Genomic DNA, 23,296 nt, shown 5'->3' with positions numbered 1-23,296 from the left:
AACGTGACTGAATAACTTGCGGAATTAATGGGGCTCATTCGTTGGGCGATTCATAATAAAAAAAAGAAAAATTCCGACGCATTTGATTGCATTTAAAAGGAACTAAATTTTACCCACTAAAACATCAAATTTTTGTTTACCCTTTCACCGATTTTCTCACAAAGTTTACCAAATAATTACGGATAAATGATTTTCTACGTGCTAACGATGTATGTTTGCTATAACATGAAAGATCTTGATCTTTGAATCGATTAATCGATTCTATAGATACAATATTACGATATTCTAGTATACTTAACGACGATTAGTTCGAGGGGAGATTAGGCTTTAGAAATTATGGCTAATTGCTAAATGAGAGAGAGAGAGAGGGGATAAAGACACTTGGCCAATACAAATTAGGTCGACATTAACATTCTAAGCTTATGGGTGTTCGAGGATTACAAGGGAAGAAATACGGAAGGAGGAGATGATGCACGATTAGCAGAAACGTTGTAGATCCTCGGGTTAACGAAAACACCACCAGTTCTATAATTTTCATTATTCAAACTCCTAAAGAATGTATGAATTATATGAATTTATAAACGTGTATATTATAGGATATGTACATATGCATTTTATAATATACGCATATGTTATATCACATATTTATTATATATATTTGAAATATAGAAATAGCAAAATAATTGGTATGAAACTAATGTAAAGTTCGAATAATCATCGTTATCTGCAGTATTTGGGCCGATGTGAAGTATAGGAACGATGTTGAAGTTACTCGTGTGATATCTAAGCAATCGAAAAGAGGGATTTAATAGGACTGTACGTTAGATAACATTCTCAACACACACTTTTCGTAATATGTTAAAAATGAAAAAAATATCCGAAGTTAAAGAAAGAGGAGAAGGAAGAGGGGTGGGGGAAGAATGTTGCCTTTCGATTCTATGTGTTGTCGAAATCAATGAATAAGCCAGGAAAACGATTTGCAATCGCATATAAATATTTCAATAATCTCCGATAATTGAGAAACGAAACGATATGGAATCGCATTAATTCCCTGATATAATCGAGTTTATGGAAGGCCGTTACAAAGATTTTAATAATTTCCCGTAACGAACGAGATCGAATCGGGGCCATGCGGTCGTCGATGTGATATCCGTGTGTTGGATTTGTAGGTGTGGGTGTATGTGTGCGTGTGTGTATGTGGTACGGGTGCGCCAACAATAGCGTTAGAACACGAGGACGCCTTGTTGTTCCTCGATGATCGTAAAGGAAATTCGTTTCATCGTTCGTGCGAACAAACGAACAAGTTTCTAACGCTTTTAAACATTCATTATTTTTCAGACTGTGCTTATAAATCATTCGATCGCGAGTTCGTCGGCTAAATTGATCATCCACAGTGGTATCGAGAAGGAAAAACGAGAATCAAGCTTGATAAAATGCTGTAAATTTCGCATTTAATTCGGACAATGACTATCTATAATAGCTTGCGAATGTCATTAAGCCAATTGCATGGAGCAAGGTTCATCGACACCGGCATTCGATCGGCGCAATCAATTTCTCTATGTACTATCTATTTTGCACATTGGTTGTTCCCGTTAGTGAATAAAGCGTGACTATAAGCTGTGCGCGTTAGCTGAAGCCTCATGAAAACAAAATAATCAGTGGTTCACTAATTGGTTCGCGAGGAGACAAACACAAAGGAGCGTCGTGACTAATTAGCATCCGTCCTTTGGTTGGAATTACTCAAATCAAACGTGTCGACTATAATTGTTACGATTGTCTACAAAAGAAATTACATATGTACCTGTTATATTAGGTTGGAAAAGAAAATACACGTGGAAGAAAATATGAGTAAATATCAAAGCCCACGATGTTATATCTTTAACTCTTTCCGTTGAAGAAAAAAAAAAAGACACGTAGAAAAGAGCAGAAGAAGAAACGCGAGAGGAATGAAATCGGTAGTCCTTGGGTATGCACTAAGCGACTCACTTTTCGCTATACAGAAAGGAAAAAGAACGAGAAAGATAGAAATATAGAAGATAAATATAAAAATGTAGCACATACAGCTCACGTTTTTATTATACGGACGTAAACATAAGGTCGTTAAAATTTTCCTCGCAAGTAACTCCGCCGCGAGATAACAAAAAGAAGAAAACTCATGCAAGAGAGAGAGAGAGAGAGAGATAGAGAGGTGGGGGAGTAAAGCAAGTAAGAGCACGAGACTATGAGAGTAGAAGAAAAAGAATAAAATACGTCTAGCTTGTGGTTAAAGCCGACGGCATACGGTTGGATGCTGCTGCGTGGACCATTTCCTCACTTCTCTCTCTCTCTCTCTCTCTCTCTCTCTGCTCTCTCTTTTTTACCACTCGTCAGAGAAACTAAAGTCTCGTCTAACGAAAGAGAATTTATTTGTCGAGTGTCGAAATAACGTCGACGGTTTCCACAACGTCGCCATTGCAATCATCGTCGTCGTCGTCGTCGTCGTCGTCGTCTACATGCGAATACTAAAATGGCCCTACGTCGTTCCCTTCTCATTTGCTTCTATCATAATAACACCATCATCAATTTCAATCACGAAAGGGACGCCCGCGTCTTTCGGCTTCCTTAAACTTATATCCCCTTCTTTTTCTTCCCATCTACCGTCAGTGTTTTCGATCTCATGCACGTACACCAGTAAACGCAAAGTTTCCCGAAAGAGAAGATCCAAGACCATCCGTTTTCCTTCTTTTTACCTTTCTCTTACATACTAACTTTCACATAACCCCTCTGATACCAACCTAGAAGAAAGAAAATTTTCTTAACCATCTTTATGCATATACCTTTAATAACCATAACACGCCGTTACGAATCCCACAACGTTTTTCTCTTCTTTTGGACAATGTACGATGACGTGGCAATTAAAAGTTCATGACTAACGTGTTGGTTTCATTAATAGATATCCAATTCGTAACGGTTGATACGATGTAAAAGCCTTACAGGTAGATAGGTACTTGATGGTAAAAAGGGTGTAAAAAATAAGGCGATAGACCGTTTAAACGCCTTGGGGTTAGCAAGGAATGGGTAGTCTTTCTCTCTTTCTCTCTGGAGGGAAGGGTAGGCATAAGGAAAATTCAAATCTCACTGAAACCCCTGTAATCTCGATTACGATCAATTTGAATAGAAAAGCTAGAACGGCCTATATATATATACAATATATAGGTGTTTTCTGTCTACGTTATATAGGGTGTATAGTCATAAATATGCAAGATGTCGAAAGACTAAGGATTATCTCGGTCTAATGAGTAGGCAATTAATAACGAGGTTGAAAGGCGATGTTGAGTGGTGAGGAAAGTACGAATGGTTAAGAGACGGTATACCGTGAGGAAACGTTAAAGACAAAGACAAAAAGGAAAGAGAGAGAGAGAGAGAAAGAGAGAGTAATAGAGAGAAAGGGATCATTCGTCGACACAGCACGGTTCGTAATTTCCTGACGTCGTTGGCAGACTGGAAGGGCAAAACGTCGAGGGATGGCAAACTGGGGCGGCTCGTAAAATTAACGTAACTATGGCAAAGCCTCGAGTTCTCAGCCGCACGAGCGACGTGTCTGCATCATGATCAATGGCGTGTCGCGTTGGACGCGCTGGGACGACGATGGCTTTGCTCGCTACTACGCTGCTCCTACCAATGGAGTCGACAATTTATAGTGGTCTAACGGCCTTGAGTCCTCCCCGCGAATGCTGCCCAAGGTTTTAACTTAATCGTGATAAATCGATCGACGAAGAATTAGCGTCGAAAATCGAACATCCTGCTACCCTTCTGCACCCTTCCTTCCTTGTATATCCTCGTGATCCTGAAGAAAGATGTACTCTTTGACATATATAGGTTTTACGTAAAAAAGCTTACGAGAAAGATCGATATATCCGACACGATCCTTCTTTTCCTTTAATAACATGACGAACAGGAAGATGACGGATTCGATTCGATAGAAGCAGCAGAAGTTGTACTTCTAATGGTATATTCATGAGAAATACATTAATAGACTTTGTTACGATCATGCAGCTTGATTCCCAAATGCAACGAGCTTTTTTAAAGATTTTCTTTTCTATAGGTAATATTAATTTGCATATTACGTGCGTTGATTTATGATGATCGTTATTGAAATATCAAAAAAGAACAAGAGAGAAAGAGCGCTTGTTGTATCTATAATAACAATAATGCTAATCTAATGATAATGATACGATTGATAATGGTAATGAATTACATCAACGAAAGCAGATATTAGCAACGTGCAACGTAACATTCATTAAAATTCAATTAATGATTTTTATCATCGAGATTCGACATTCTTCTCGTTGATACAAATAACCATATATCCATCTGCCATTAACATACATATGTCCAGAAAACATAAACTTTGATAATAACACAGAGTTCAATGCAAGGTTCCATAAAAAACATTTTTCGGATAAAAATCAGCTGATCATTTGAGCGGTATAATGCGTTTGCTTGTATTTGTGCGCAAATATGTGTTTGACGAATAATAACGTATTATTATTAATTCCGGCTGATATTTCATCATTTACTTTGAACGTATTATTATCTGGATGAATGATAAATATGAAGGCGTGTCAGTAAAACACGTTATGTGTCTGCACAAATAGCATTCACACACTTTTATCGTGAACGATCGCTTCTCAGTGATTACACGATATGTATTTCAAATAAAAAGAAACGAATCCTATATACATGCGATGAGTGATCCTTAAAGTCGTACATTATTATACTTACAAAATTTTTACTTAAAAATTATTGATATAGTGTGCTTAAAATGAAGATAATTAAGAAACTTAAAATCGTGTATGTTGGGGATATTACGTTATCCTTTGTTTTTACTATTATTTAAATATTTTTTAGTATCAGAATCAATTTAATACCCATTAAAGTAAGAATAATACAAAGTACATTTGTTTAAAAATTACCTATCTATTAACATATTTCGAATATTAAACAGTTTCGATCTGATATTTTATTAGATGGAAATTTTCAACTCGAAATCATCGATAAGTAGAAACGTTTAAAACAATGTATATTAGTTTAAACAATCATAAATATAAATAAAATACATTAAAATATTAAACATACCTTAAATGATTGTTAATTAATTGAAGGAAATGTTAATTATAGTCTAAAAGCACGGAGAATAAGTTCGACGTACTGTTCTCTTCGAAATGTACTGTTAGACTGACTCGTTGTCCTCTGTGAAAGTACTTTTATTGAATATTGTTTATATGACTTTCAGAAGAATACATTTTATTTTCTACGCATATTACTTTCGTTATATGCATATATACAGGGTCTTTCGCAAAACTCGACCACGTAAAATATCTCGTTTATTTTGTACAATAGAAAACAATATCAGAGGAAAAAAATATTCTATTCGAAGGCGCCGATATAGTGAAAGGCCGAATTTTTTTGCCAAGGTCATTTATCTCGAGATATAAAGGTCATCGTATCTTTTTTAAATGGGAATGTATTTGTAATTGAGAAATCTTGTCTCTTGCATATGAGAAGATTTTTTCCTTATATGAGTATCTTACACGTTGATTTGCATTTGTTTCTTCATTTATCATCCTTCGAGCGCGTACTGAAATTCCTTACAAACATTTCACAATTTTCTCGGTAAAGGTCCCCTGATGGTCAACATATTGTAAATCATTGCATTTATTTTTTTATAATCTATAAGAATATTTCAGTATAAATATATAATCCCATTTTAAAAAAGATACGATGACCTTTATATCTCGAGATAAATGACCTTGGCAAAAAAATTCGGCGCCTTCGAATGGAATATTTTTTTCCTCTGATATTTTTTCTATCGTACGAAATAAATGAGATATTTTAAGTGAACGAGTTAAGCAAAAAACCCTGTATAATCTTCCGGAAGTAATGTAAACAACAATCAATAAAAGAAATTTAACTGACTTTCATAGAGAACAATGAACCAGTCTAACGGTGTATTTCAAAGAGAACAGTACGTCGAACTTATATTCCGTGCTTTTACACTACAACATTGATTTCCTTCGATTAATTAACATTCATTTAAGGTATGTTTAATACTATAATGTACTTAATTAATATTTAGAATAGTTTAAACTAATATTACATTTGTTTTAACATTTCTACTCAGCGATAATTTCGAGTTAAAAATTTCCATCGAATAAAATTTCAGATCGAAATTGTTTAATATGCGAAGTATATTAATAGATAGGTAATTTTTTAACAGATGTACTTTATATTATTCTTACTTTAGTGGGTATTAAACTGATTCTGATATTAAAAAACATTTAAATAAAAGCAAAAGAAAAGGATGACCAATCGTTAGACATAGTATTCCTCTGTTTTTACTGTTTTACCATAAAAGTACGATTTTAAGATACGGGCGTTTTCTATAGATTATTTTCTCGCAATTGCTTAATTATATATAAATATGTAATAAAGGTATACTATATATAATTTATTTTTTTATTTCTTAATTATCTTCATTCTAAGCACACTATATGAATAGTTTTCAAGTAAAAATTTAATAAGTGTAACGGTATACGATTTTAAGGAACATTCACTGTATACATAAATGTATATATATGTATATATATGTTTATAAATGTATATATAAACTCGTAAAAGTCCTAAATTGGTAATGAAATATCCTATCAATTTCCTTTTCCTGTCTCTGGATTTGTTTAAACGTGAGGATCCTTCACGACTTACAATTAAATATCATTTGTTTAATGAAAATTGAAAACAAGGGATGAAGACTAAAATAAAAAAAAAGAATAAAATTAAAACAATGTATGAAACATATAATTGACAATCGCGGAAGAATCATCGGCATCCTTTGTCGACTTAACGAACCGTAACACAACGTATCTCGACATTCGCTCTCTCTTTTTCTCTTTCGCTCATATGCGCGCGCTATTTAAAAGAATAGCATTTCATTTTTATCTTCTATGTCAAGCATAAAGCAAACAAAAGAATAATGCGTGGATAGAAGACAGACTTTTCGTGTCGAACGAAATATACACTTTGTCTGTGTGTTTGTGCGTGCGTGTATGTGTATATGCGCGCGCGTATGTGCGCTATGTGCATGTCGTGTACATGTTGCCTTAGGTTGGTAAAAAAAAGGCTGGATTACGCGTCCTTGACACGATTTTCTTCATTGTTTCTCTTCACGTATATTTAACATAACTTGTGAATATGTATTTGTGTGTGTGTGTGTGTGCGCGCGCGTGTCGCATGCACGTGTACTTGGACATTTTCACGGAAAACTATACAAAGCTATATAGATCTCTCGTAGTACGCGTTGCATCGAAAGTTTCTCTCGTACGGTAAGTTACCGTGATAGAATACATGCGTTGGATAATAGTCGAGATGAAGTTTATAGTAGGCGGTATGTCTACGTTGAAACATTAAGACTCAGGACACGCAAACAACGTCTATACGCCTACAGCATGATCAATCGTGCGTCAACTCCAAGGCGAAGGCTTAACCTCGTCGGCACCCGGTACAGCCAAAATTTATGACGTTCCGAGTGCTTTTGGCTAGCATATTACTACGTCTGGGCAGATTAATCTTACGAACGCGTGTAGGAAAAGTTTGAAAACGTTTCCACGTTTCAAGAAGTTTTGTCGAAACGAAAATATTTCTGTTAGTTAATTATTTACTTAATACTAATGTTACTATTATTACAATCGATATTTTCATCATTTATTAATATCTTTATCGTTCGTATAATCTTCGTAAAATTAATAAATTCATCCTATCTTGGTGACATGTGCTTCATTATTCACATTCATATTATTCGCTTTCTTTGAAACATTTTATTTATTATTAATATTTATTATTAATAACGAAACGGTATTATATCATAAAATTAGCATAATTGATTACCCACCATCGTTGATTTCTTGTCATATCACAAACATATTACATATTACATTATTATTAAATAATTAATTATACTTATGTTAGCTTCATTAACATGAAAAATTGCATATATTATATCTGGCTAAACGCGTAATAACGAATTCGTAGAAAAAAGCGTAACGAACAAACGAACTAGCGAACCTTTTTATATTCATTGATGATCTTTCCAAAAATTAAGAGGAAAATACTTAAAGCAAATATCTTCCTTATGTTCTCGAAGTAACGTTGCGTGCGAATAATATTATCTTTGGTAGTACCTTACACAAGGTAGGTAAGTACGTACACGTATCTAATGAGTTGAGCTTGCAGAGAGAGTAAGCACAGAGTATAATGAGAATGAATTATGGAGATGCGCGAAAGTAAACGGCGCGAAGTAAGGTCGCGCTGCGATTTTGCACATCTCTCTCTCTCTCTCTCTCTTTTTCTCTCTCTTTCTTTCTTTCTCCCTATCTCTCTATCTCTATCTCTTACCCTCTTATTCTATTATTCTTACGATCGTTACTCACCAAATTTTAATTAACTTTTACATTAAATTTTTTGTTCTTCCTAATATTCATTCCGAGTTACTATAATTGATACACATTATTGATATTAACGTGTAAAACGTTAGGAGATCACATCGCAATAATTTTGTTACACCTATGCGGAATGTTTTCTCGTATTTACCTGATAACGTTTTTTCGTCACGAGTGTTAAACAGGACGTGTTTTGTATTCTAAAACAAAAGGCGCGATGCGCGTATGCGTTTATGGAGTGGGGATATCATTCGAAAACGTGTTTGTTCTAAAACGCAATAGAGAATCGTTTAGAAAATACAAAGGCGAGAGACATTCAAAAATTGTTCTCAAATAATTTAATACTTACACTTGAATTTTAATACTCAGAAAATAATCCGTTCACGAATATGACGCTGTCACATCGAAAATATTTACACATATTTGATTTCATCGTTAAGAGCAAAGATTTTGATTTATACCATTAAAAAATGTTACACGATAAAAAGGAAACGCTTAGCGAGTTATACTTCATATTTGATCGTATTTTATAATCGAATAAAATTATTACGATTTGAATTGTCCATAAAAATGTTCAAAGAGTCCGAATAAAAATAATGTTTCATTTCTTAATATACGATAAAGGGTAACGTTCTTCCAAGAATTTTGATATCCTTCAATCAACATAACTTCGAAATTTCAACGTTTAAGATTCCGAAAGATTTCATGAGTGTATTAAGTTACAGACATATTATATATAGACACTTTCGATAAATATCATAAAATTCTAGAGATCCAAGAACGAGATAGATTCATTCAAGAGTTCTATAAAATGACTATGATATCTACATGATATCATAAAACTCAGTTTCAGTACGATCTCGAAGATCTTTGTAGCTAACTGCGGTTGTTCATATGGAAACGAAACGTTCAAATATTTATCGATGGTTGGAATAAAATTTCGGACGATATCGGTCAAGGCAAACAGCAAATGGCGAACAAGTCGAATCGTTTTCTACGGTCAATCACGATGAAACTTGAGCATAACGGCCGATTTGAAATCATTCGCGGCATTTGGTATCGTGGAACAAAAGATCGTTGCTTCGATTTTGAAGATGAGAAAAAGATTTGAGATTTGCAAAAAGGAAAACGAGGAAAAAGGAAAATGGAAAAGAAAATAATAGAAAATATGAAAATACAAAATGTAAAAAAAACGAGAGTCGCCATTTCGAGGCGCGATATTGAGTTTAAATTGTAATGTTATAGTAAGAAAAAGAAAGAAGGTGGGCAAAAGAAAAAAAACAGGATAGAAATAGACTCACTTTGAGCTCGATGACGTGGTACACGGTCGGTCCTCCTGAGGGGGACCAGCTCGTTGTCGTGAAAAGAAAAAGTTGTCGTCGAACTTGCTTTTTGATTCCCACGACGACCGACACACCGTTGTGGGCGCGCGCGCGCACGCACGACAGTAAAAAGAACAAAATATCGCAATATCGAGTTCGTTGTTTCAACCCTCGACTGAGGGCTGCGATCGAAAACACATGACGATCATCGCCTTTGTCCAGGATCGTCAATGATCCTGTTCTCTTTCGTTTTCATAAGATATACACACGAAGAAAAACGAACTAACTTGATTTTTGACTCGGACACAACGAAGATACGTTAGCGAAGGGTTCCTCGCGTATCCTAAACGTAGATATCCTTTCGAGGAAGCTCTCAAAGAGACGCAGGACGCACGACCTTCCTCGATCACTGCTTCAGGTACACTGTCACGTCACACCGCTACACTCGCGGCCACGGCTAGCGCACGTACCCCGAAAACGTACTACACCACTCAGTTTCTTCTCTATCGTAATTTTTGTTAAATTTATCTCTTTTTGTCTCTTACTTCCAGTTTATCTTTCTTCTTCTCACTCTCTCTCTCTCTCTCTCTCTCTCTCTCTTTCTCTTTTTCTTTGAATTGTTTCACTCTATTTCCACCGTGTTTTATTATAAAGACTTTTCGTCGGTGAACATCCTCAAAGTAAACCGTGTCACCTCTTCGAGATGAGAATGTAACAGCGACGGTAGCTCGTGTCGTTGATGTCACCCCTGCACTCTTTACCTTTTCCTTTGCTTCTCTCTTCTTTCCCCGAGAGAAAAAAGCAAGAAAGTACGATCACCAAGCTAAATCCTTCTCCCTAGATCCAAAAGCATCAATAATCCTACTGTTGATGTAAGATATCCACTTTTATTGCAGCCAAGAAAAGGAAATAGGACGACGAAAGAAAAAAAAGGGAGGACGCGCGCACGTAGCCACGCACGCAGCCACGCACGCATGCACGCACGCACGCACGCGGCTAAATTTCAATAACGACGATGAAGACAACGACAACGACGACGAGAATAACGACGCAATGACGAAACCGATGACGATGACGGCTACAACGACGATGACGACAGTGACGGCGACGACAACGATGACGGTAACGGTGACAGTGACAGTGTGACGGTGACGGTGACGGTGACGATGACAACGACAACGGCAGTGGCGGCAAGTAGGAACCCTAAGAGAGAGGAGAGACCCTTAGGCCGGATCCGCCGAGTTTCCCTTAGCCTCAATTTTCGGTCCCCGCCACCCCCGCGTTGCACAGGCGCGAACCGCTTTCAGAATTTCCGAGGGTCGAGCGCCGCGCACGCTGGAGCGACGAGGAGGAGAGTGCCTGGTGGGAGCACGCGCGCGCAAGCATGAGAGAGAGAGAAATAGAAGTCGAGTGGGACCGCGGGGGGATGCGAAAGAGGTGGCTGTGGGGGTGTACTGGATCGAGGTCGTCACTGCTCTTTCTCTCTCTCTCTTCCCTTTACTCTCGCACACGTTCGGTGTAATTCGAGAGGACCAAGAAAACACAGCCTAAACTGCACTAGCCTCTATACGAGACTTGCATATCCTAATAGTCAATAAATTACTTTCCCCTTTTATTTTTCTATTAATCTTATTTTATATCTGTTTTTTTTCTATTTTGATCTCTATCGTTTTCGTATTTATCTCTCGTGTCGTATAATAATCCTTTTCTTCCGTATAGAAAGTTATATGTCGTCGGTGCAACGAAAGGATCGTGGCTAGCACCGTGGCTGCTACTGTCGGCGCTGCCGCGCTGCGTGGCCGACAATCTTTTCTTGGTGGGGGTTTAATGGTGGGGAGGGTGGCGCAGGCGTTTTGCTGCACCAACGCATTGATCCCTGGAATTCGTGGGGACGACGACGATGACTACGACGACTACTACTACTACAACGACGACGACGACGACGACGACAACGACGACGAGGACCAAGCGCGTGTCCACCCTTGACGAGAGAAGAAGGAGGTAACGAGGGCTGCTGGTAAAGGTGAGGTAGTGGGGAATTGTAGGAAAGAGAGTACCGACCCTCCCGAGCAGAGTCGTGTCTGCTACGAGCCTTGAGTGTCGCCTACACCTGCGGATCGCCCAGCGACCACCCTCTTTTTACCACCTCCTTCCCTAGCAAACCCTCTCTTTCTCTTTCTCTTTCTTTCTCCCTTTCTTTCTTTCTTTCTTTTCCTCTCGTTTAAACGAGACGACACTCAGTCAGCCACGATCGAGGATCTCTACGACCGATCGAAGACTCGATCTCACAGATCACCTCCTTCCAAGTGCGCTGAGTAAAAGTAATCGTCGAAGAAGTAAAAAGGACGAATTCGTAGATCGTGCACCGCAAACTTTTCCACCGATCGTTTCTACCTTTTTTCTCTCTCTCTCTCTCTCTCTTCCTTTCTCTCTTTCTCGACAATTTTCCTTACGATTGTTATATTTTTCTTTTCTGTTTCTTTTTTTTGTCTATTTTTCTTTTCTTGTTTGGTGTTCAACACCTTCGATCGTTGAACGAAAGACCGGCTTTCCGCTCGATACGAGATTGGATTTATTTGTTATATTCTTTAAATGGATAATGTATTTCGTTTTTCGATGTGAACCGACGGCAGGGTGGGCTCCATTGTGATGAGATGAATGCCCAGGATGAAGAGCTACGGGAGGAACTAAGATAAACACAACAGATCGAGTGAACGAGTGTGCGTATATATGCATATGTGTGTGTATATATATATATATATATATGTGTGTGGAAGAGAGAGAGAGAGAGAGAGAGAGAATGTGAAGATGTAGGGCAACAGGAGCGAGAGGGTTCGAATCCTTCGACGATCCCGAGTCACTTTTCTTCGAATAAGCGCTGCTCGAAAGAGTCCGAGCTATCGATGGAATTGAATCCTTCCGTGTGATGCACGAGGACCATCGATTATTTTATCGGTCGAATCGCTGGGGGTAAGTTTCCTTTCGAAAGTCGATTCGAAGTCGGCCTACATATCGCGTTTACCGCGAAATGAGAATAAAAAGGAGGTTTACGATCGAAAGGAAAAGGTAAAGAAGGATAGAAAGAAAAAGGATCCTTTCTTTCCCTCTTACTTCTTTCTCTCTCTCATTCTCCTCTCCTCTCCTCTCCACTTCTAAATTTCGATGTTTTTCGAATGAAAAAAATGTTTCTATAATTTTTCTTCTTATTTATTTCGAGAATTGTTAAATGAAAATTACCAGTAATTTCTTTAAAAGATATTACCTCCGTTCGATAAAGTTAGCGAGAATGAATATTCTACCTTGAAAGAAGGGAGAATTAAAAATCAGATAAGACAAAATATTTGGTAATAATGAAAATATTTTATCGATTCGACGAGAATTAGTTAAACAGGAACAATCGAAATTCTCTCTAGTAATAAGTATTAATTAATTAAGAAAGTACGTCTATAAGTCAGACGGTGAAAGACCTATTTAACTTTAGCGAATACTTAGGGAATCCGATTTTCTCTCCAAGCTCTTCTTCGACTTTTTCTATTTTTCTATTGCTCGTGAGAAAGACCAGAAACGATCGACCTATTCCTGATTTTACGATCGGAAGAAAATAACGTTGGATCGAACGAACGCGCAGAAAGATAGAGAGAGAGAGAGAGGGAGAAAGAAAATAAGAAAGAGAAAGAGAGTGACGTTGCTCTTTCGTAAAATATTCGCGGAGTCGGCGCCGCATGGATATGTACTAATGCTGAATAAGTAACGAAGAAGACGAGCGCCCGATTTCTATCGGCTCCTAAAAACTCCACATCTTCCTACGTCCTTTTTCTATCTTTCTTGTTTCTTGTAAAAAAAGTTTTCTGTAGTTTTAGGAATGGCAGACCAGACAGCACGATCGGACGCGTATAGAGGCGCTCGTGCAAGAGGGAAGTAACGATTGGACTATCTGTCTTTTGGAAAAAGAAAGATAGTAGGTGAGAAAAAGATTTAAAGAGAGAAATAGTAAGTGGGAAGAGGGGGTAGGGGTAGAAAAGGAATAAGATAGATAAAGAAAGCGCGAAGAAGACGAGATCGTTTACGGAGAACGAATCGTTTCCGAGCGTGAAATCCTTCGTGTTTTCGTAAAGATTGTTAGATATATAGGGGAGGAGAGCGGTTGGCCTTCGTCGATACAAAGCAAAAAGGATAGGGTACAGTAACGCGACCCTTCGTTAGCCGCGTCCGATTCCTTCTGTGTAACGGTTCGCGTTCGTCTTCTCATTCGTGTGAAGAAAATAGAAGGTAAGATAATTTCTCTTTAAAGCTTCTCTTTCCTTTATTCTCTTTCTCCTTTTCTATTTCTTTTCTTATTTTTTGTTTCTTTTTTTAAGAATTATCGTGTTTTGCCAAAAATCTCGTGTCTCCGATGTCATGTTATTAATTCGATTTGTGAAAATAAACAACGATAAGATTATCTTACTTACTTACTTGAAAAACTCTCGAAAACAAGATCATAGAATTTACGATAATGTGAATCCGTAAAATTCAAGAAAAGATAGGAAAAGGAAAAAGAAGTTTGTACGCGTATAATAGGTAACAAATAATTCATAGTTACCTTTCTATCCACTCATCTACCTACCTATCTATTTACCTCGTAATTTATCGTTCGTGTTCGTTTGATCGATGACACCAATTTTGGACCGTTGAAAATTATACGCTTACGTAAATGATACACGTTTAATGCGACGTAACTCCCTATTTATCGTCGAGTGGATTACTTTCAATAGAACAGATTATCCCTGAATTTGTTCGACCCCATTTTAACATCGAAACTAAACGTGTCGGTTTGTTTCTAGAAGAACAAAAGAAAGAAATTGAATGAGATTCTTGCAAACAACCTTTCCTCTTACCCCGTCCCCTTCGCTTCACTCTTTCTTTCTCTTTCTTTCTCTCTTTCTCTCTCTTTCTCTATATCTCCTGTATTTACGATATCGAATTCAATTCCAACATCAAAAACATAAACTTCATTAACTTCTCGTATGGTAAAACACATCACACACACACACACACACACAGTTTGTTATATCTCTATAATATTTAACATATATTCCGCGTTTCGTGTTATAATCGCATAATGCCTCGCATCTCTCGTATTACCACAAGGCATTTAGCTATTTTTTTCTACATAAATATTCTACTTATACTTTTTTAATCAGACTGTAAATAAACCGAGATCCCTCTTCGTTGAAACTATTTCATTTTTGTTGTGAACAAGAAAAGTGCGTGTCGTTGGTATTACTTTTATTTTATTATTATTATTATTATTATTATTATTATTATTATTACTTTTACTATAGCCATAACTACAACTATGACTATCATTATTATCATTTTTATCGTTAGATCGAATGGAAGGACTCGCAGGTATCGTTACAGTAACCGATGAGGACGAAGCTTGTGCAAACATCGATGTGCGTTATACGTGTCCCTTGCTCTTCGTAGCTCGTTACTCGCAATAACCTTTCGTGTTTGAAACGAGTTGACGCAAAGCACTTCCTTAGAACGTTAAAAATTTCAACATTACCAGGAGAAACGGCGACATCATTATCTCGAAATCGTTTAACGCGTCGTTACTCTTTCGAGGAAAATTGAAAGTATTTTTTTTTTTTTAAATTTATCACAAATTCTTCTTAAGATAATAATGCTTCAAAACGTTAGAATCCAAAATCCTGAAGAATTTAATAGTTAAAAATGAAAAAGAACGAAAAAAAAAAGAAAGGAAAATGTGGAAGGTAAGAATATTTTGAAATTCCTTTCTCAGATTCTTAGCAATTGCTGCTTCTACCTCTTTGATTTACTTTGCTTTCAAAGTTACTTGAAAATCAAGAGAAAGAAAAAGATGTCAAAAAGAAGAAAGAGAAGAAAAGAGAGGAATCGGAGAAGATCGAAAGACGGATCGGCTTAAGAGTTAGAAGAATCCGATATCCTTATTTGTTCTCTTCTTTTTTTTCTTCTACATCTTTCTCTTCTTCATCCTATCTTACTTCTTGACCAGCAAGGAAAGAAGAAGAGTGCTGCTACTTGTAGTAGAGTAAACGCGTATGGTCTGAGTACGAAGAAACGGATGTAACGGAATAAGAAAAAATAAAAAAACGGATGAAGAAGAAAACAAGAGAAGAAGAGAGAGAAAAAAGAGAGAGAGAGAAAAGAGAAGAATGAAGAGGAAAGAAGAGGGGATGAAGATAGAGTACATAATGGTATTTTAAGGAATATCGGGAGAATGAGATAGTCGAAGAATAAAAGAAAGAAAGAAAGAGATCCAGAAAAGGATGCTGCGAGCTTAAATCGGACGTGGCATAGCGGATACTCAATATCGTCCCTTTGGATAAACCGAACTCGAGTGGCTCGAATAGTAGCTGACTTTCCCAGGATTGCCGCCTCGCGATCCTCCTCCATCATCCATCTTTACTCCTTTTTCCTTATTACTCTTTCTCCTTTTAAACCTCCTGCCTGTTCCATTTCGACGGCTTCAGTCTTGTTTCGTTTTGCATCGAGAAACGACAGTTTTTCTCTACCCATCGGCCTACACCAGCTCTCTCGTTAACAGACGCATCCCCCTACCACTCAGGTGCCACCCTGTAAAAGAACTTTTTCCGTAGCTGGCAGAATGTGTTTTCCTTTTTTTCTCTTCTTTCCTTTCTCCACCCTTCTTTGTCTGTCTGTCTGTCTGTCTGTCTCTCTTTCTGTTTCTCATTCCCAACATTTCTAATCTTCTAGTAGACGATAGGATTACTTTCATGTTTTTTACTTCTTTATTTTTTTTTTTGTTTTTTTTTTTTTCATTTTTCCCTCTTTTATCTCGTAAAATTGCTCCGATCGATTTAACGAATGTCAATAATTAATTGGTTACCAAAAATAAAGAATCCACGGGAGTTTTCATATATTTTTTAATTGGCTCGTGTAAGCTCTGTTCGTTGGTCGATGATTGAAAAATATTTTTTTATTTAACCACCTATGTACGCATGTCTATATGTACATATGTAGCATAGTATATTTATTTTAATCGGGAAATAAATATTATTTCATTTTTTTAAATAATAGAAAATATAATAAATTAAAATAAAATAAATGATACATTACAAGAATGTAAATATCATCCGTGTAATCCTTGTAAACGATTTACATGTATATTGTAAACGTAATAGTAAAAGTAAAAAAGTAAAAAATACTATAATTAGAAACTTATTGTTTTTAACATTATATTATTCAACTATGGGGAAATGTAGAATTCAGTGTCATCAGATGGAATTGAGGTGTGTAATTTATAGTGTCGTTATTGTCTATACTAATTAATAAAGAAATGCCACATGCTTAATCAAATCACGTATTACCTTTGTCAATCACTATTGGATTTTTTAATGTTCGTGGAATCAATGTAATTAATATACAAACAGTTGCACAACAGATATATTTATAATAATAATAATTGTACATAAATAAATTATCTTGCTATGCTCTTCGAGCTAGATAACAATTTTATCTTCTTCGCGTAAGATAGCGTAGAAAAATAATAGGAATAAGATAAATAGAAGAGAGTCTTGCGCAGTACTCGAATTTATGCCCTAGCGTGGTACTGTTATCGGTTAAATTTTATTGGTTGCCGATTGAACAAGTTTGGGGAAAACTTTTACTTATACGTTTGATAGCGAATGACGTGCACTCTAACGAGAACTAGACAAATCGGTGATTTGTCTATTTTGCATATTCGCCACAAATTAACCTATCTTTGTGAATTTCTCATCCTACTTAAAAATTAAAAATATCGGAAGAACGTATATAGAAACAAAAAAAAAAGGTTTTTGATATTAAGAGACTTCAATTTTGGATTATTTATATTTATTCTAATTATAACAAAAAAAATTATGTTAAAATTAATTTTTATTAACTATTTTTTAAGTTTTGAAATAATTATAATATTGAAATCTGTGAGCAATCATGAAATACAGAAAGAAATAAATGTTTATTAAATTATTAAATCATTAAATTATTTCCACACAAATTTTTTCTCAACGGAGTACAAGATGTTAAATTTATTCCTATTCAAATAAATATCGGTTTTCGAAATTCAATTGACTTGGTTAAATATGTTTTTATAAAATAAAGCTGCTTTGCTGTATTTTTTTTCATTATCACATTGACCGCCATGCCAAATTTACACGTTTTATTTTACTCAGAGTATCACAAAAGTATTTCCATTATTTTGTTCCCATTACACTTACCCCGAAATTAATTTTTAAATAATACACAAAGAAATGTGATTTTTAATGAAAAGTTCTTCTTATACCTTGATCAGCATGTCTGACTTGAGTAATCGATGTAACAACTGCTTCAATTCTATTTTCAAGTCTTACATGTCAACTAGTAGCAAAGGCACGAACACGATCCATTATAAGACTTTAAAGATAAAAATCGCTTAACGTAAGATTGGTGAATGTGGAGGCTACGGTAAAAAAAGCGTGTCATCCGGCCCATTGCGGCCTATTTAATGGTTGGGAACAACTTCCCAATGCTCTGTACAGTATTATACTAATGAGGAGGCACGCCATCTTGCTGGCAAGTAAAGCTCTCTGGTTCATCTTACAGTTAAGGAAAGAGGTATAATTGTAGCATATGAAAATAACTAATCTAAATTTTATTAAGATAAAATGTGTTGATTCATAACAAATCAAAACAAAAAAAACCTTGATATTTTGTTTGAAACACCAATATTTTTAGTAAATCCTACGTTATGTTTATAATTGTTTATATTTTCATTGATATAATAATAGGAATATCATCATGATCCATTATTTTTCTGTGCTATTTCATTTCTAATTAGATTCTACTTTCATTTTCGACTGAGTTGTATGACGTATACTGAATTAAATATTTAGTCTTATTTTTTATTTGGATCTCTCCTAGCTAAAAATAATCATATAGAAGTCTTGTTTTTGTTTTACCTGACCAGTTCTTTCATCATACAGTACTGCGCAAATGTGGAATTTCTTTCGACGTATATTCAACCATTACGTAATCTTAAAACCAGCAGGAAAAAATCGAGCTCGTCTAAATATGTTTTTATATTTGTCTATAATTTTTTGAACAATTTTTCAATTGCCGTTAGGATATTCGTTTAGTTGAAACTTTTTTTAACGATTCTCTTTTGCGTGATAAAATATTAACTCTTATCTATTATTTCGAAATTTATTTTTACATTATAAAATATATTTTTCAAACAAATTTTAGAGAATATTGAAATTATAAAAATATAAGGAAATAATTTTTCTCGCAATAAAGGATTTTTCCAATTACAATGATGTTTTTCAATATAGAGACGATCTTGACGTTTTTAAAAGTTATGGATTTTTCCTGTTTCCAAAAGTCTCTGAAGAAATATATAATCAATAATAATTAGAAATTCATAATGTAGTGATGAAGAAAGTTTTAATTTTTAATTTAAAGTAAATGAATAAAACACCAATGCTTCAGCAATATATGAAAACTTCGGAATAATAATGTAGTAGTAAATGTTGTAGATATTACAAAGCTTTAGATAAAGCCTCCAACCAAATATCTGGCGTTTTAGGTATTTAAGTTCACCCACATTTCGAAAAGCTTTAGATTTAATTACATATTTAATCATATGTTATTATCATGTAACAGGTACTACTACGGGAAGTATAAAATTCCATGATTTGTGTACGGTCACCTGTAATATTTATACAACAAATAATTTTTCTCATATATATCTATAAAAAATAATCTTTTCTTTTTTAAGATCATTTTACTAACTCTCATTGAATCCTCCAAATGCTTGGAAACCATAATAAGCAGCTAAAGGCATATTTGGAAATAACTTGGCAAATATTTGTACTTCTATATCAAACAGAGCAGAAGAAACATTAGCTGCAAACATGAAACCCATTGAGTGTTTTTTCAACGTTAGATTCTCTTGTAAAAGCTTAAGTTTTTCTTCGATCTTTGATAAAGTAACGTAAATATTATTCACATGTACAGAGTAGGTTTGTACCATTCCACTAATAATAATAATAACCATTTCCGGATATTCTATACATGTTGGTAATTCACGCACATGATCGCAAACCGTAACATTATTTACTTGCCCACCCCATATAGTAATTTTTGTTTCTGGAAACCTGCATAAAAACGCCAATTAAAAATATTTACATCTTATATATATATAAGAGAGCAAACTATTATAAAAATGTTATTTAAATATTTAATATATTACCAGTCTCTTAAAGCCATTTCTAAGCAAAAAACCCTATGGTCAGTATTCTGACGGCTAAATAAAATGAAACAACTTGTCAAAGGGGAATTTTCAGTAAAAATTGGTTTCATTGCATCACATAATTGATTGGCGTTTAAAAAATTATCATTAAAAAAACATCTTAGCTCATGACAATATAATTCAGTCTGAGAAGGAATATTATAAATAGTAAATCTATTGATATTTATGAATGGTACGTCAGGAAAAAAACAGCTTAAAATAGGACTAAAGTCTCTTATAGAAGATTGGTTTAATGTAACTGAATAAGCATTAAATGGTGAACATTTGCAGTGACATCCTTGAAAAAATCAAAATAATTTAGATACAAATATTCTCTATATCAATATGTATTTAATATTAAACATACCTTCAGAAGTTATTGTTTCGAATAAATTCGGATTAAAAAATATACTTAAAGCAGGTCTAATAGGGCTACATGCTGCTATTTCTCTTTGTATACTATTCCAATTATCAGGGTTATTGCATTCTTCTATGTATCTTGCAATACACGCAGGACCTCTTGATGATTCCTCGCTTACTGCTAGTTTCTTCCAAACACTATAATTATGAACAAATATTTCTAAATATAGACAATTTTCATGATGTTAAAATATTTGTCATAGTACCACTCTTATACAATAAAAAGAGAGAGACTATTAATTATAATTATATTTAATAGAAAATACATGTACATTGAATGCTTGCTGTATCAGTACCTATTAACTTCACTAGCAACATATAGGTCGTATCCATTCAAATATTTAAAAACACATGGCAAGACGTTTTTGTATAAATCCTCTTCCATGTTTCTAATAATATTTAACGTAAAAAATTATAATACTTTGAATCAATTTATTTGCATTGCACACGTTAAACAATATCTGAATGGTCCAAAGTTTATTTAAATATAATCTATAAAAACAGTTTTCGTTAGAAGCATCAATTATGCATACTTTTTATTTTAGATATTTATACTTACGCAAATAATATGCTTTATAACTTTCGTAAAATCACATAAAGCGGTCTTTACAAAACCATTTTTGTGTTTATTTGAAAAACACTAATTAAAAGAATAGTATTGACCTAATTTCTTGTAATAACGAAGAGCGGAATACAAAAATATCTCTTAGAATACGGTCTTTATTCTATTTAATTGTAAAAATCACTTTCCTATGTAAAAGAAGACTCTGTAAAAAAAAACAATACTTTATTTGTAAAAGTTATATTTTTTATTATTTTCTTTTCCTAGTTACAAGTAATTGCAATAGCATTGACGTGATAAAATAGTAGGTCTGTATTTAATTTAAAAACGTCCTATAAAAAATAAAATTTATTACAAATTATATAAGTATTATATAAATAAAAAATCTTCTCCTCGTTGTTTAATACAGTTGTCTGATAACATAATCTTTATGATAGCAAATAGATCAGAAGAAAGCCACTTTAATTTAGTCCATCACGATTTTCGACGATCGCGAAGTCTATAGGGTCATACATTTATATACTTCCTATGGACATTTCATAGTGAATTGTCGATGAAAAACAAATTTTTAAGTTAAAATCATTGCTTTATCACTTTATCCTACCTTGTTTCGATGTTTTTTTATTTTGTTTACTATGTATCAAATTTGTAGGTGTGATCCTTGTAATGGATAAAAAAAACATAGGATTTTAATTACGTCAAGAAGAAGCAGATCAGCGGCTGACTGTTGCAACTTATTAAACTTCTAAGGATAATTCTTATCTTTAACCAGTGTACGAAATTATTCATGTACGGTATTCAAACTGTCAGTTTTAGAGAAATTATAGTCCTTATTGAAATTATAGTCCTTAACTGATTTTCTTAGCGATCTTTTATTTATAAAATCTCACGGTATACTGTGACCTCGACAGGAACAAACATAATAACATTAGATTATATTCTATTCTTATCGTAAGCTATTTCCGGTACATATATATTTGAAAACTAAAAAAATATTACGTTATATTTGAAAATAAGTTCCCTTTTCTTCATTTCGGGATATTTAAGGTCTTAAATTTCACTATATTTAAAAAAGTTGGTAACATGTAATAAACTTATTATACTTGTCCGGGATTTTGCACGTTTCAAATTTATACTTAGTACTAAAAATTTTGAATTTAGTCAAACGGAAACAGTGTGTTTGTAACTGGAAATTGACTTACGTCACTTTTAAATATAATGGAACTTGAAAAACAAAAACATAGGAGCAACAACCTAATCATATAGTTGTATTTATCTTTTCTAATCGGGATTGAATATGTATTCAGCGGTAATTACGGTATTTTTTCAAAATTTTTCTGCCTCACTAGCTTTCCACTTAAATCCAATATTTTAAATTGTCTATTTTCTTTCATTGATGTTTTGTAAAACATTTTATAAATATTCATTTTAAAATCAATTTTGAAATTATTCATATATAATAAAACTCGATAGCGACCTTAAATGCTATTTGATAAACAGATAAATATATTTAGACGATTTCGAAAACTAAGAAGACAGAAACGATTGGCTCAAACAGATGAACATTACACGATACGGTTAAGATCTACGACGACAGTTTTGATAGTTTTTTCATTAATCACTGATTAAGTTAAATAGGATCACGTAAACTTTAGAAATGCATCTATTGCAATTAAGCAACAGATCAAACAATTGATCAAGCAACTACATAAGACTATTACCAACAGCAGTTAACAATTTTATACTATGAATTAGAACGAAAAGGTTCGTTTACTAGCCACCATTTAAGCCTTAGGATGGGGAGTTCTTATGTAACTTACTCTTTGGATCTGATCCCATCGGATTACCATCTTTTCAAGGCCTTACAACTTACAACACTATTTATTGAAAGAGTGTTTTAAAGAAACAAACCATCGTCATTCTACTAAGATGGTACTTTTAAGTAGCACAATAGATACTAAAAGAATATAGAAAAGAACGATAAATATTTTAAATCATAATCCTGTACCTAGTATTTCTAATAAAATCTCCAAGTTAAGAAAAAAAGCAACCGAAATAATTTCCACACACTTAATATATAATTATTTAATTGGTATAAATAAGTAGTAAATTAAAAACCAGAGTATATATTGAAAATAATAATTCTCGCGCGTGTATTAAAACTATTGGTTGTTCGGAAAGTAATTCCGTTTTTTTTATGAAAATGAAAGACGATTTTCTA

The 23,296-nt window shown here is 34.3% G+C and overlaps 1 protein-coding gene across 2 annotated transcripts in view; it reads right to left on the bottom strand.

Annotated features, from left to right (window-relative positions):
- LOC122522275 (zwei Ig domain protein zig-8) overlaps positions 1-9,959 on the bottom strand; it is a 188,785-nt gene extending 178,826 nt beyond the window's left edge. For both annotated transcript variants that reach the window (XM_043643192.1, XM_043643191.1), the window contains exon 1: positions 9,776-9,959. The gene's annotated coding sequence lies outside the window, so the exon portion shown is untranslated. The remainder of the gene's footprint in view (positions 1-9,775) is intronic.
- Between the last annotated feature and the right edge of the window lie 13,337 nt (positions 9,960-23,296).

The sequence above is a fragment of the Polistes fuscatus genome, unplaced genomic scaffold, assembly GCF_010416935.1.
Source record: "Polistes fuscatus isolate 324 unplaced genomic scaffold, CU_Pfus_HIC Scaffold5, whole genome shotgun sequence".
Lineage (NCBI taxonomy): Eukaryota > Metazoa > Arthropoda > Insecta > Hymenoptera > Vespidae > Polistes > Polistes fuscatus.
The sequence above is the reverse complement of the archived record's forward strand: the minus strand, read 5'-3'. Positions and strand labels throughout refer to the sequence as shown.